The sequence below is a fragment of the Ptychodera flava genome, chromosome 4 (genome assembly GCF_041260155.1).
Source record: "Ptychodera flava strain L36383 chromosome 4, AS_Pfla_20210202, whole genome shotgun sequence".
Lineage (NCBI taxonomy): Eukaryota > Metazoa > Hemichordata > Enteropneusta > Ptychoderidae > Ptychodera > Ptychodera flava.
Window position 1 is genome coordinate 2,737,891 of NC_091931.1, and position 12,235 is coordinate 2,750,125.

General features: G+C 38.9%; 2 protein-coding genes across 7 annotated transcripts in view; one reads left to right on the forward strand and one right to left on the reverse strand.

Moving 5' to 3' along the window:
- LOC139130673 (solute carrier family 35 member G1-like) overlaps nucleotides 1–12,235 on the forward strand; it is a 59,494-nt gene that overhangs the window by 25,891 nt on the left and 21,368 nt on the right. The gene's annotated exons all lie outside the window — the stretch shown is intronic.
- Nucleotides 1–12,235, reverse strand: part of LOC139130671 (aromatic-L-amino-acid decarboxylase-like) — a 38,539-nt gene that overhangs the window by 8,080 nt on the left and 18,224 nt on the right. Inside the window, exon 2 of one of the 5 annotated variants that reach the window (XM_070696417.1) lies at nucleotides 3,892–4,180. The exons of the other annotated variants lie outside the window; for them this stretch is intronic. The gene's annotated coding sequence lies outside the window, so the exon portion shown is untranslated. The remainder of the gene's footprint in view (nucleotides 1–3,891; nucleotides 4,181–12,235) is intronic. 5 annotated transcript variants of the gene reach the window in all.

Genomic DNA, 12,235 nt, shown 5'->3' on the forward strand with positions numbered 1-12,235 from the left:
CCAGTGATCATAATATACACATACGTCTGCATACATCAACACATAAACACTCATAAGACGTGGACCAACCAGCCAACAACACATTTTGTTACACAGGTTAGAAATAAATATTGCAACCATGACATGGTGATCTATTAAATCACCAACTACTACTACTACTACTACTACTACTACTACTACTACTACTACTACTACTACTACTACTACTACTACTACTACTACCAATTCGCCATCCACAGTATCGTGCTATGGCGTGAGTTGTTCCATTCCGGTAGTTTGCCAGACATTGTGGTGAAGAGATACTCTGCAGACATGCACAATTCCAATATGTTATAAAGTTCAGTAAGTTCAAATTGTCGAAAAGAAAAGGTCGAAATTTTGTGAAATACGAGGGTAAAGCTGTGCTTTACCACAATTGCCAGCGCTTCCATTTCGAAATGTAAGTTTCACTCAGCGATATTTAATTCTACGTCGATGGAATGACGTAAAATACATCTCGTGTACTATACAAATTATGTCAAACGATTATTGACCGTGGTCACAAATTTTATCATCGGAGTTCAAGTTTGACTTGAAAGATTGATAGACCGGTCCAGCAAATAATAAATAAATAAATAAACACATAAATAAATTAGAAATACAGTCTCTGACAGTGGAGCTCCCTGAGTTGGTTATGTGCATGATAATTATGTTTTAATCTGCTCTGGCGGACGTAAACAAATCTTAGCAGATCACAACAATTGATGAGATCCTATAAGGAGAAGTCAACCGCCGCCTTCTCGCCACAGGGGAGCCTTCTAGAACTAGGCACATCAGCACTTGTTCCTGTTCTTTCTTGTGGTCAGGTCACTGCTATCTTCCTCTCCTTTTCCATCCATGGCCAGAAGTCGGGATTTTTTCATTTTAGACATTTTTACATTTTAGTAGTGCATGTTTGACATGTTAGGTCGGAACTAACGTGCCTAAAATGTCTAACATGTATGTCATTTTAGGTTCTCCACATGAGTCAAAATCTATTATGCCAATCATGCAAACCTATCGTGTATTGTGCAGACCTAACGTGTACGGACCTAACGTGTCTAAAATGTCTAACGTGTATGTCATTTTAGGTTCTCCACATGAGTCAAATTCTATTATGCCAATCGTGCAAACCTATTGTCTATCGTGCACACCTAACCTGTGTAAAATGTCTAAAATGTGTAAGGTGTATTCATTTTCGGTTCTCCGCATGAGTTAAAATCTATCATGCCAATCGTGCAAACCTATTGTGTATCGTGCACACCTAACGTGTGGATAACGTATAAAATGTCTAATGTGTATGTCATTTTAGGTTATCAACATGAGTCAAAATCTATTATGCCAATTGTGCAAACCTATCGTGTATCGTGCACACCTAACGTGTACGGACCTAACGTGTCTAAAATGTCTAACGTGTATGTCATTTTAGGTTCTCAACATGAGTCAAAATCTATCATGCCAATCGTGCAAACCTATCGTGTATCGTGCAAACCTAACGTGTACGGACCTAACGTGTCTAAAATGTCTAACGTGCAGACTTTTACAGTGTTTAGTCATGCACGTTTGTCCTACACGTTTGGGTTCTATAATGTACAATGGCATACAATTGCCCATAGCACGATAGCTTCAACAATGTGAAACGTGCATTTTTACCAACTACTGGCCATACCTCTCCTTTTGAAGAGATTACATGATGGAGAATCTGCAGTACCGAAAGACTGACCCTTGGTCGTCAGTCACCTATCGACTGATCGATAGATGATCAGAGATCTATTATAGGCAAAGATTGGCACTTCTGTGGCCATAAGGCCTCTCTGGCCTCAGTAAGGAATATTCTGTACCTTGTAAAGGAATTTGCCCAACTCAATATGTAACTAACGTAGTACTTGAGCTGGGCCTAAGAGCAAAGAATATAAGGCCAAGAAAAATAAAGTTTGTTTCTCATCCTAGACATATTGCAAAAATGATACGGAGACGCGGTTTATTTTCTCTTAATTTTTTTATTCTTTAACCAACAAGAACGCGCAAAAACACTAAAACGACATAAGAATACACGCAGAGATACTATGCACAGCAGTATTGCTTTAGTATTTTTGTATAGCAACAGTTCTGTCATTTGACTTTTAGTGCAGCAATGCAGAGTTTTGATAGCTTAATGTAACAGTGACATATGTGTACAGTTCTGAATGGAATGTAAGTGTCAGTTATTTTGTTTACAGTTCTGTTTTATACAGCACTATATTGTGCACTATCATCGCGCATTTTTGCATTTTTTTAAAATTTTATTTCCTCATGAACACACAAAAAAATTGTTGACGCGGTGGGCGCGCGAGGATGAGAAACAAACTTTTTATTTTTCTTGGCCTAATTGACAAGTAAGTAAATACAAGCAAGGGGTAGAGAAAGAGCCAAGTAAGACGTCAATATAAACTACATAAAAGAGTTAAGTATATGAAAATATGTATCAAAGCTATTAGGACAAATTGATGCCAATCACTATTGTGATCCACTGATCCACTGATCCACTGACTGTGATTCATCTTAATAGTAACTTCATACAGCCTGTCACTATCTCAAAATGTGCTACACGAAAGATTTACCGTTTCTACATCTGTTTTGAGACGGAATTAGCTTCTCTTAAACCAAGCAGAAACATTTACAATATATTTGAGTCTCAAAAACTATTTTCAATTATTTTACAAATTTCAAAACAACACATGATAAACCGAAGGATGGCGACTACAAACGAACGTCAAATTACAGTCAAGATTAGGTCACTTACTTATAAACTGTTGAGAAGATATTCTCTCTAAAATTCCACTGCGTGTAGTTTCTTGTAATTCCGAAATTGTGTTCATTTCCACACATTAGGGAGGAAGAAAACTGTGGCGATGGAAACTAGACTCCAATGTTCTATTACGATACACCAGCATACAGAATCAGACAAAGATGCCATGGGTGTGGCTCGTCCAGATAGACAAACACAGCCTAAACTTAGCAACCCAGTGAGCAGCGTTAAAGCAATTAATCGGATAAGTTGAAAAGTGGGAGAAATTTGAAAGGAAACAATGCAAGGAGGAACGATCAAATAAAGATCTTAGGGTCAGGGTCAATTTAGAGTATCCTTTCCGGGTCAAATCTATGAGTAATGATGCCATAAGTCAGAGATTGAGAACCATCGGTTACTTTCCAATTTACCTAAAGTGAAGCAAAAACACTTGCTATTGAATGTCATTACCGCTACCAAGTCGTTATATTATTCATATTATTCACAATCAACATCCCCTGATCACCATGCGAGCACTACGATTAAAGAACGAAAATATCTGATACCACCAAATAATTGCACGTAGAACAAGAAAGAGGTTCTCACCGTGCACTTATTGGGGACTTGTTTTCCGACTTATATAATCTCTCGTAGAACTTACATAGTATAGTTCTAAAAGCACACGTATCAATTCATGCTTAAGATAAGAAAAATCATTCTTCACTTTCTTTAACAGGTCAGGGTTTTTCCCGATGTTTAACGAAGACTAGTCTTACCAAAGCACTATAGGCTAAACGCGCAAAATATTAGAAAAACAGCATTCCAGGAAGAAGGAGTATGTGTTTAGATCATGAAATTTAGTATAATGATAATCATCCATTGGAAACACAATTTGTATTAAAATTGTGCACCTATGTCGCTGGTGTCGCTCGTTCTTGTCTGCATCAATTACATTTTTGAAAGAAAACATGGATTTTCATCAATGGAATCCATAGAATTACCTGACAATGGAGGGGTTATACGACTGAATTTTCCGAAATGATATAAAACATTGCACTTGCGTGATATAAATTATGAACGTATCTACACTGAGCTGACTAACATACCTGGGAACTGTTTATATGATAAACACCATCTGGCCATCATGTAGACTGCACCACAAATGCATCAAATATGTGGGTAGGTGTCTTAATTTCTATTTGGGACCCTCTAGCTGGCTAATCATGGAATCCGAGATTCATCGAGACCTGGATATTTCATGCATTTGATTCTATCTTTTTACTATACGTGATTGGTAGATGCTGATCGCGTGTCCCTGTTTAAATGTGAGACCTCTCGATGCCAAAAACAACATACTCTTCATAACTGAGACAGGGTAGTAACGTCGACATTCCTCTGAATTTTAAACAATTAAGGATTCTTAAATACAACGATATTGGCATGATTTTAGCTAAATTGCAACAATCAGTGCAACGTCGTCATGGTACGATGTCCAGATTTTATAGTGTAGTAAACATATATGCCCCGTTGACCGTTAACGTTGGCACACAGATAACTCAGTATTACCTGGTAGGGATATTATTTCAGGAATTCGCATTATACTTTAAGTCTCTTTAGAACTTCAATGAAAGTTTGATGACACCTCATTTACCATCGATTATCTTGTCATTGGTCACCAGATTTCTACAGTTTCAAATTTCAAGGACATGATCGGGAAGTGATTCGTTGTCCGCACCAAACCTGCCCTTGCTGCATTAGGCTGCGTTTTCAAAAATGGTTTGGGGGGGGGGGGGCTGGAGGAATTCGGGGGGGGGGGGATTCGAAAACAAAATTGGGTAGTAGAGGGGGGAACTTGAAAATTGTGCTTTACCTGTAGGGGGGACTTGAAAATTTTTCCTTTTTTTGTTTTACATTTTCCAATTCCAAGTTTTTGTAGGTAATTCAATGAAAAATGAATACCATTTTTATGCCCTCGAGGGTCTATGATTGAGTCAACGCCACAGCTGTATTTTACTGCGTTCGGGACAGCTGTGGTGATGACTCGATTAATTAATCCGCTGATATGGACAGCGGATTAGCAAGTTGGCAATATTTTCGGAGCAATTAGAGTGGTGTATACACAAGTTGGAGAGGGAGATAAGGACTTGTAGTAATAAAGAAAGCGGTCAGACGGTTTGGAATTGAACTCTTTATTTCAAATATCACATTCAAAATTAATAAAATCAAATAAAGTAAACCGTTGCACGAAAACATCCCTCCCCAGCTCAGGAGACTGACTTTTGTGTTCTGTGGTCTGGGTCGGTAACTGTGCACAACGTGGTCTGAGCCCATCTGTTCCAGTTACGCGATACCCTTCGATATATCATATAACGCTCGTGAAACACGATGGAGAGGGCCTGCCTGGTACTGTGTGGTAGCATACAGACTTGCCACCGCTGGTCCTCGTGCAAAGAAACCAGTCTTTTCCTGGTAAAAAAGTATCAATTACGTCTTTTTGGTGTGGATAGAGCGGTTGAGTTCAAAAACATTAAACATTTACATACTGCGCGCTCTTCGTCGACAGTGAGCATGGTGCGCTGGTGAGCACCAAGATCCAGCCACTTCGTTGTGTGTTACATATAATAATAATGTATATGGTTTTATGAGACGCACTTTCTGCGGCTGCGTTCACAAAAAAGGTTGGGAGGGGGGAGGCTGGAGGAATTCATGGGGATTCGAAAATTTTGGGGGTAGTAGAGGGGGGACTTGAAATTTTGCTCTACCTGTAGGAGGGCCCAGTGTTGTCCTTACATTTAAAAGTAGGCGGGTAATTCAAGAAAGTAGACGGGTCGACTGCGAGGGAGCGAAGCGACCGAGCGGAGACTCAGCGTAGCGAACGGGGGGGGGAGAGCGCAAGAGGGGGTGTCCCCCTCTCGCAAGGCGAAAAATGAAATTTTTGAGTGGAAATGGTGTTGTCTGGTGGCATCTGAGGTGACATTTAGCTGAGACTGAAACAGTACTTTTGTTCTGTGTCTTAGACGTGGCTCATATACAACAAAACAAACGAACATGATTTTGTTTTGTTTGTGTTATTTATGACACACTTATGGTTTTATTTGCAGACAGTGAAGATGTAACATTTAATCTTAAATTACCCGCTGTCTGCTCATTTCATTGCTCATTTCCCATTCTTCATTACCATACAGTAGTTTCCCCCAAACCATCAATCATTCTATTCTAATCAAAACACATTCGCTTTTGTTAAGAAAAACATCGGTAAGATAATTCACTGTAACAGTGTTCGCATTTACGAAAAAATGCGTATATAGAAAACTCACAACAATGAAAAAATGCGTAGAGAGTCGATCCAATGTGTAATAATAATAGTAAAATGTTTGCGAAAGCACTCTCCGCGACTGAGCTTAGGCGGCAACCAGACGAGACGAGTGCCCGCTTAACATTAAATTTATTGCAACATTTCTGTCAATCACTCATTTTGTGTGGAAAGTTTCGGATTCTCTGAGTGTAGTCTGAAAAATCGGAATCGGCATCCGTCGAGTCTGAGGCACGTTACTATGTCAGCTGTGCCTATGAATATACTACGTTGATAATTTTCAGGCGAGCGATAGTTTCTGAAACTTATGACACAAAGTGAGTGATTGACAGAAATGTTTCAACAAATTAAATGCAAACCGCGCACGATCATCGCGTCTCGCTGTCCCCAAATTTGATCAAAGCAGATTTGCTGCATGGCGTCGGAAGGAAACAACTCTATTTTCTTTCAAATTTGCTCCACGAGTCCGTGAAAAAAATGATTCAGAGGGTCCATCGAAATACACTATCGGGCAACCCAACATGGAGAACATGGAGAGGCGCAGTGAAATTGAACCCATGCCGGAATCCACGACGTATTGTCCTGGACAGCGGATCAGCGCCACGGTGAAGCCGTGAGCCGCTACGATGATGCGCCGGTCGGCAACAGTCGGCGACAAACATGCCTGTGACCTTGGATTCTAGTACGTAAAATAATCAATGAAAAAAAAATACCCATTCAAATAAACAGTTGCTTCTAAAAAAATCAGTTCTAGCTCATTTTTTTTATCTAGAAAATGCGTCGGTATTGCTCTGAGAATAACTTGATTTGTTGAGAAGATCATACTCATAGTGACCATTCCAGCACCGCGCCCACACAAAAATTGACCAGTTTGGGATTATGGCCCATTGACTAGTTTTATTGTTTCCCATGTTTTTAGTCCCCACGGACGAAGTCCGGGGGGACTTATAGATTGGGTCATGTCCGTCCGTCCGTCCGTCCGTCAGTCAGTCCGTCCGTCCGTCCGTCCGTCCGTTCACGCAGATATCTCAGACATGCCCGGGTCAATTTCTTTCAAACTTTGCACAGGGATAGTACCCTACCCCATACAGATGCACGTCGATTTGTTTCACAATGCGATCAAATTTGGCCATGTTAGAGGACTTTTTAGTTTCCACCTCCATAGACTCCCATGTATAAGGCAGCTGCCATAGACTCCCATGTATAAGGCTGTCCATAGACTCCCATGTATAAGGCAATCCATAGACTCCCATGTATAAGGCAATCCATAGACTCCCATGTATAAGGCTGTCCATAGACTCCCATGTATAAGGCAGTCCATAGACTCCCATGTATAAGGCAGTCCATAGACTCCCATGTATAAGGCAGTCCATAGACTCCCATGTATAAGTCAGCTCTGCATAGAATGCCATGTATAAGGCCAAGTAAAATAAAAATTAGTTTCTCATCATATTCATATAGCAAAAAGGATGCGGTGACACAGTTTTTAGCCCCACGGATGAAGTCCAGGGGCTTATAGATTGGGTCATGTCCCTCCATTCACGATGATATCTCAGATATTTTCACAAGATGTCACGTGACCTCGGTGACCTTTGACCTCAAATATACATATTTGTCCATAACTCAGTAACCACAAGTGCTATACCCTTCATATATGGTATGATGGGACACCTTATGACGCCACATATTGTACCTCATTAATTATGCGCATATCTAATTTTGAGCAAGCCAATAGAGCTAGAGGTCTGATTTTTGGTATATAGGGATAACTTAGCAATACAATTTTTTTGACAAAAAGTCAGTTGACCTTGGTGACCTTTGACCTCAAATATACATATTTGTCCATAACTCAGTAACCACAAGTGCTACAGCCTTCATGTATGGTATGATGGGACACCTTATGACACTACATATTGTACCTCATTAATTATACGCATCTCTAATTTTGAGCAAGCCAATAGAGCTAGAGGTCTGATTTTTGGTATATAGGGATAACTTAGCAATACAATTTTTTTGACAAAAAGTCACGTGACCTTGGTGACCTTTGACCTCAAATATACATATTTGTCCATAACTCAGTAACCACAAGTGCTACAGCCTTCATGTATGGTATGATGGAAGACCTTATGACACTACATATTGTACCTCATTAATTATACGCATATCTAATTTTGAGCAAGCCAATAGAGCTAGAGGTCTGATTTTTGGTATATAGAGATAACTTAGCAATACAATTTTTTTGATAAGATGTCATGTGACCTCAATGACCTTTGACCTGAAATATACATATTAGTCCATAACTCAGTAACCACAAGTGGTACACCCTTCATATTTTGTATGATGGAAGACCTTATGATGTCACATACTGTACCTCATTAATTATGCACATATCTAATTCTGAGCAAGCCAATAGAGCTGGATGTCTGATTTTTCGTATATAGGGATAACTATAGAATAGAAATTTTTTGATCAAATGTCATGTGACCTCTATGACCTTTTACCTAAAATATACGTTTTTGTCAATAAATAAGTAACCAAAATTGCTATGTCCTTTATATTTAGTAGGATGGGCGACCTTATGACAACACACGCTTTACCTCATTGATTATGCACATATCTAATTCTGGGCAAGCAAATCGAGCTAGATGTCTGATTTTTGGCATATAGCGATTAATTAGCAATATATTTTTTTTTCAAAATGTCACGTGACCTCGATGACTTTTTACCTTGATTATACATATATATGCATAACTCAGTAACCACAAGTTCTATACCCTTCAATTTTGATAGGATATTAGACCTTAAGATGTCATCACATCTTGGACATCATTTATTATCCACATATGTATTTCTTGGCTGGCCAATACAGCTAGAGGTCTTATCTATTTTCCCGATTTAGAACCATAACTTAGACATGCCTCATGTTTTCAAATTGGGAAAAACAACATAGACCTATGTGCCCATAGATCTTAACATATACACTCCAGTGATACTTCTTAAAGACCACATTTACCTGCCCCATCAAGACTAATACTCCCCTATTTCAAGTGGGGACTATGTCATTGTCAATGACTTGTTCCTCAAATATTGGGTTAGTCCGATGTACTTGGCACTTTTCGGGAAACTTGTACCCGGTTGGTCTAAAGGGCTCTTCCAATAATTTTGTGGGACCCTTGTACTTGTGAGGTGTTAAACTTCCTTTTGCCAGTAACAAAGTCTCAGCCACAAACAACATGAAATTCATCAAGAACCTATCATCGCTCAAACTAACAAACACCGAAATAATAGCAGTAGGCAAAGGCATAAAATTCATTCCGACACCAACAAAACCAAACATAATAAAACTACTTCAGGATTTCAGTAAATATAGTCGTAAAATGAGACTACGCTACATCATGAGACACAAACAATCGCAACAACACCCATTCAAAGAAAAATAAAACTAGACTCCCTGAATAACAGAGAACACAAAACTTGAAGGTTAACTGGAAGCTACTTAACTTGCACTTCTAGAGATATCCTTTCAAACAAGGAAACAAAACATTTCTCGTACCCAAAGAATCGATAAACAAGCTTGCAAGCAATAGACACATCACCAGAGAACGGTGCGGGATTGCTGGATTGCTGAATATCCCCCTAAATAGCTAGATGGCTATTAGCCACATTAGCCATATGAATAGCTTGTCAGTAGCTGTATTTGGCTATTAAGGCTATTCAGAATTTCCACGCAGTGTTTTTAGCCGCTAATAGCCCCTCATAGCTAGCTACCAGCTAACCAGTGAGGAGTCCCTAGAAGGCCCAGCTATCAGCTATTCAAGCTATTATCCGTTTTTAGCCGCTAATAGCCGTTCTTAGCTAGCTATTAGCTAGCTACCAGCTAACCAGTGAGGAGTCCCAAGAAGACCCAGCTATTCAGCTATTCAAGCTATTATCCGTTTTTAGCCGCTAATAGCCGTTCTTAGCTAGCTATTAGCTAGCTACCAGCTAACCAGTGAGGAGTCCCAAGAAGGCCCAGCTATTCAGCTATTCAAGCTATTATCCGTTTTTAGCCGCTAATAGCCGTTCTTAGCTAGCTATTAGCTAGCTACCAGCTAACCAGTGAGGAGTCCCAAGAAGACCCAGCTATTCAGCTATTCAAGCTATTATCCGTTTTTAGCCGCTAATAGCCGTTCTTAGCTAGCTATTAGCTAGCTACCAGCTAACCAGTGAGGAGTCCCAAGAAGGCCCAGCTATTCAGCTATTCAAACTATTATCCGTTTTTAGCCGCTAATAGCCGTTCTTAGCTAGCATTAGTAGCTACCAGCTACAGTGGGAGTCCCAAGAAAGCCCAGCTATTCAGCTATTCAAACTATTATCCGTTTTTAGCCGCTAATAGCCGTTCTTAGCTAGCTATTAGCTAGCTACCAGCTAACCAGTGAGGAGTCCCAAGAAAGCCCAGCTATTCAGCTATTCAAGCTATTATCCGTTTTTAGCCGCTAATAGCCGTTCTAAGCTAGCTATTAGCTAGCTACCAGCTAACCAGTGGATGACTTATGTAGAACCCAGAAAGAACTATAAAATTTTGTGGTTGTAATAAAAGTAAAATGAGTAACCGATCCGAGCGCAAATAATTATTTTTAACTATTTTTGTATTTAGTCATGTTTTATTTCAATCGTTCATGGTACTTTTAAATGTGATGAATATATCCGAAACTTTGTAGAACCATGGAGGTATCTTTCTACCTAGAAAATAATATGTAACCTCGAAAAATGTGAAATAGCAATAGTCATTTGGATAATTTTTTGTAATAAATAGAAATTGGCAGTAAACAGGACTGGTAAAAAATGCGAGTTGAACTTCCAATGGAAAGATATTGTAAGAAATACAACAGCTGTCACTGTTCTTCATAAAACTGCAAGTCTAGCGTCCAAAAGATTTTGTACACATCATATAGAATTGAATTTTTATGACAATCATACAAGACATATAGATCTCTGAAGCGTACAACGAAACGATTAACTGTGTGAGAACAACAAATTGAAAATTGTCATGATGTGTGTCGTTTATTTGTCAACAGACGATAACATAGTTTATATTTCGAAGGTGTGACGACATTCCCCACGGCACGGTTCATTCAACACTCGCAACTCCGCTAACCAGTGGATGACCTTTGTAGAACCTAGAAATTACTATCGGGTTTCGTAGTGGAAATGAAATGAAAATGAGTAACTGACCTGAGCGCAAGTAAATAGTATTTTCAACTTTTTTTTGTATTTTATAATGTGACGTTGAAATCGTAAAAGTTAATAAATGGTAGTTTTGAATATAAATAATGTATTCGAAATTTTGGTAGAACCTGGAATATAATATCAATCTGTGGAGCTTGAAAACTGAAATAGCAATAGTCATTTGCAGAATTTTTTTCTCGCAAATAGAAATTGGCTCTAAACGGTAAACAATAGAGTTGAACTTTCGATGAAAAGATATTGAAAGAAATACAACAGCTGTTCTTCATAAAGCTGCAAGTCTAGCGTACAAAAGAATTTGTACACATCATATAGAACTGAATTTTTATGACAATCATACAAGACATCTCTGAAGCGTACAACGAAACGATTGAAAGGACATGTAATACAAAGTATAGTGGGTCGAAACCGACTGCGACACGATGAATGCCAAATGATGAATGTAATGAGTGCGATGTGGGGTTGCTGAGTCCAGTACTGTGAAATACTTTATTTTCACTTGAAACTTATTTTAACCATTTTCGCTGGACTCATCTTTCCGCTAAAATAAAATTCCTGTGAAAAATCTTATTTCCCATTCTTTAAACATGCATTGACAAGAAAGAGTGAAAATGATATCAAAGTGATGTCCAGAAAATTTTCATTGAAAATAAATTCCTATAAAGTATTCCACAGTATGATGATCAAAACGATGAAAGCCATATAAGAGTGAGTAGAGGCGCCCACAGTGCCAAATGATCTGAATAGCTGTTAGCAAGCTAATAGCTTGCTACAAACAGCTAATAGCGGCTAAAAACGGCTATTAGCTTGAATAGCTGAATAGCTAGGGTTTAGGGGAAATTGAATAGCTGAATAGCTGGACATCTGCTAAATATCCCGCTCCATTGCTTATAGCTAAATATCCGCTAAAT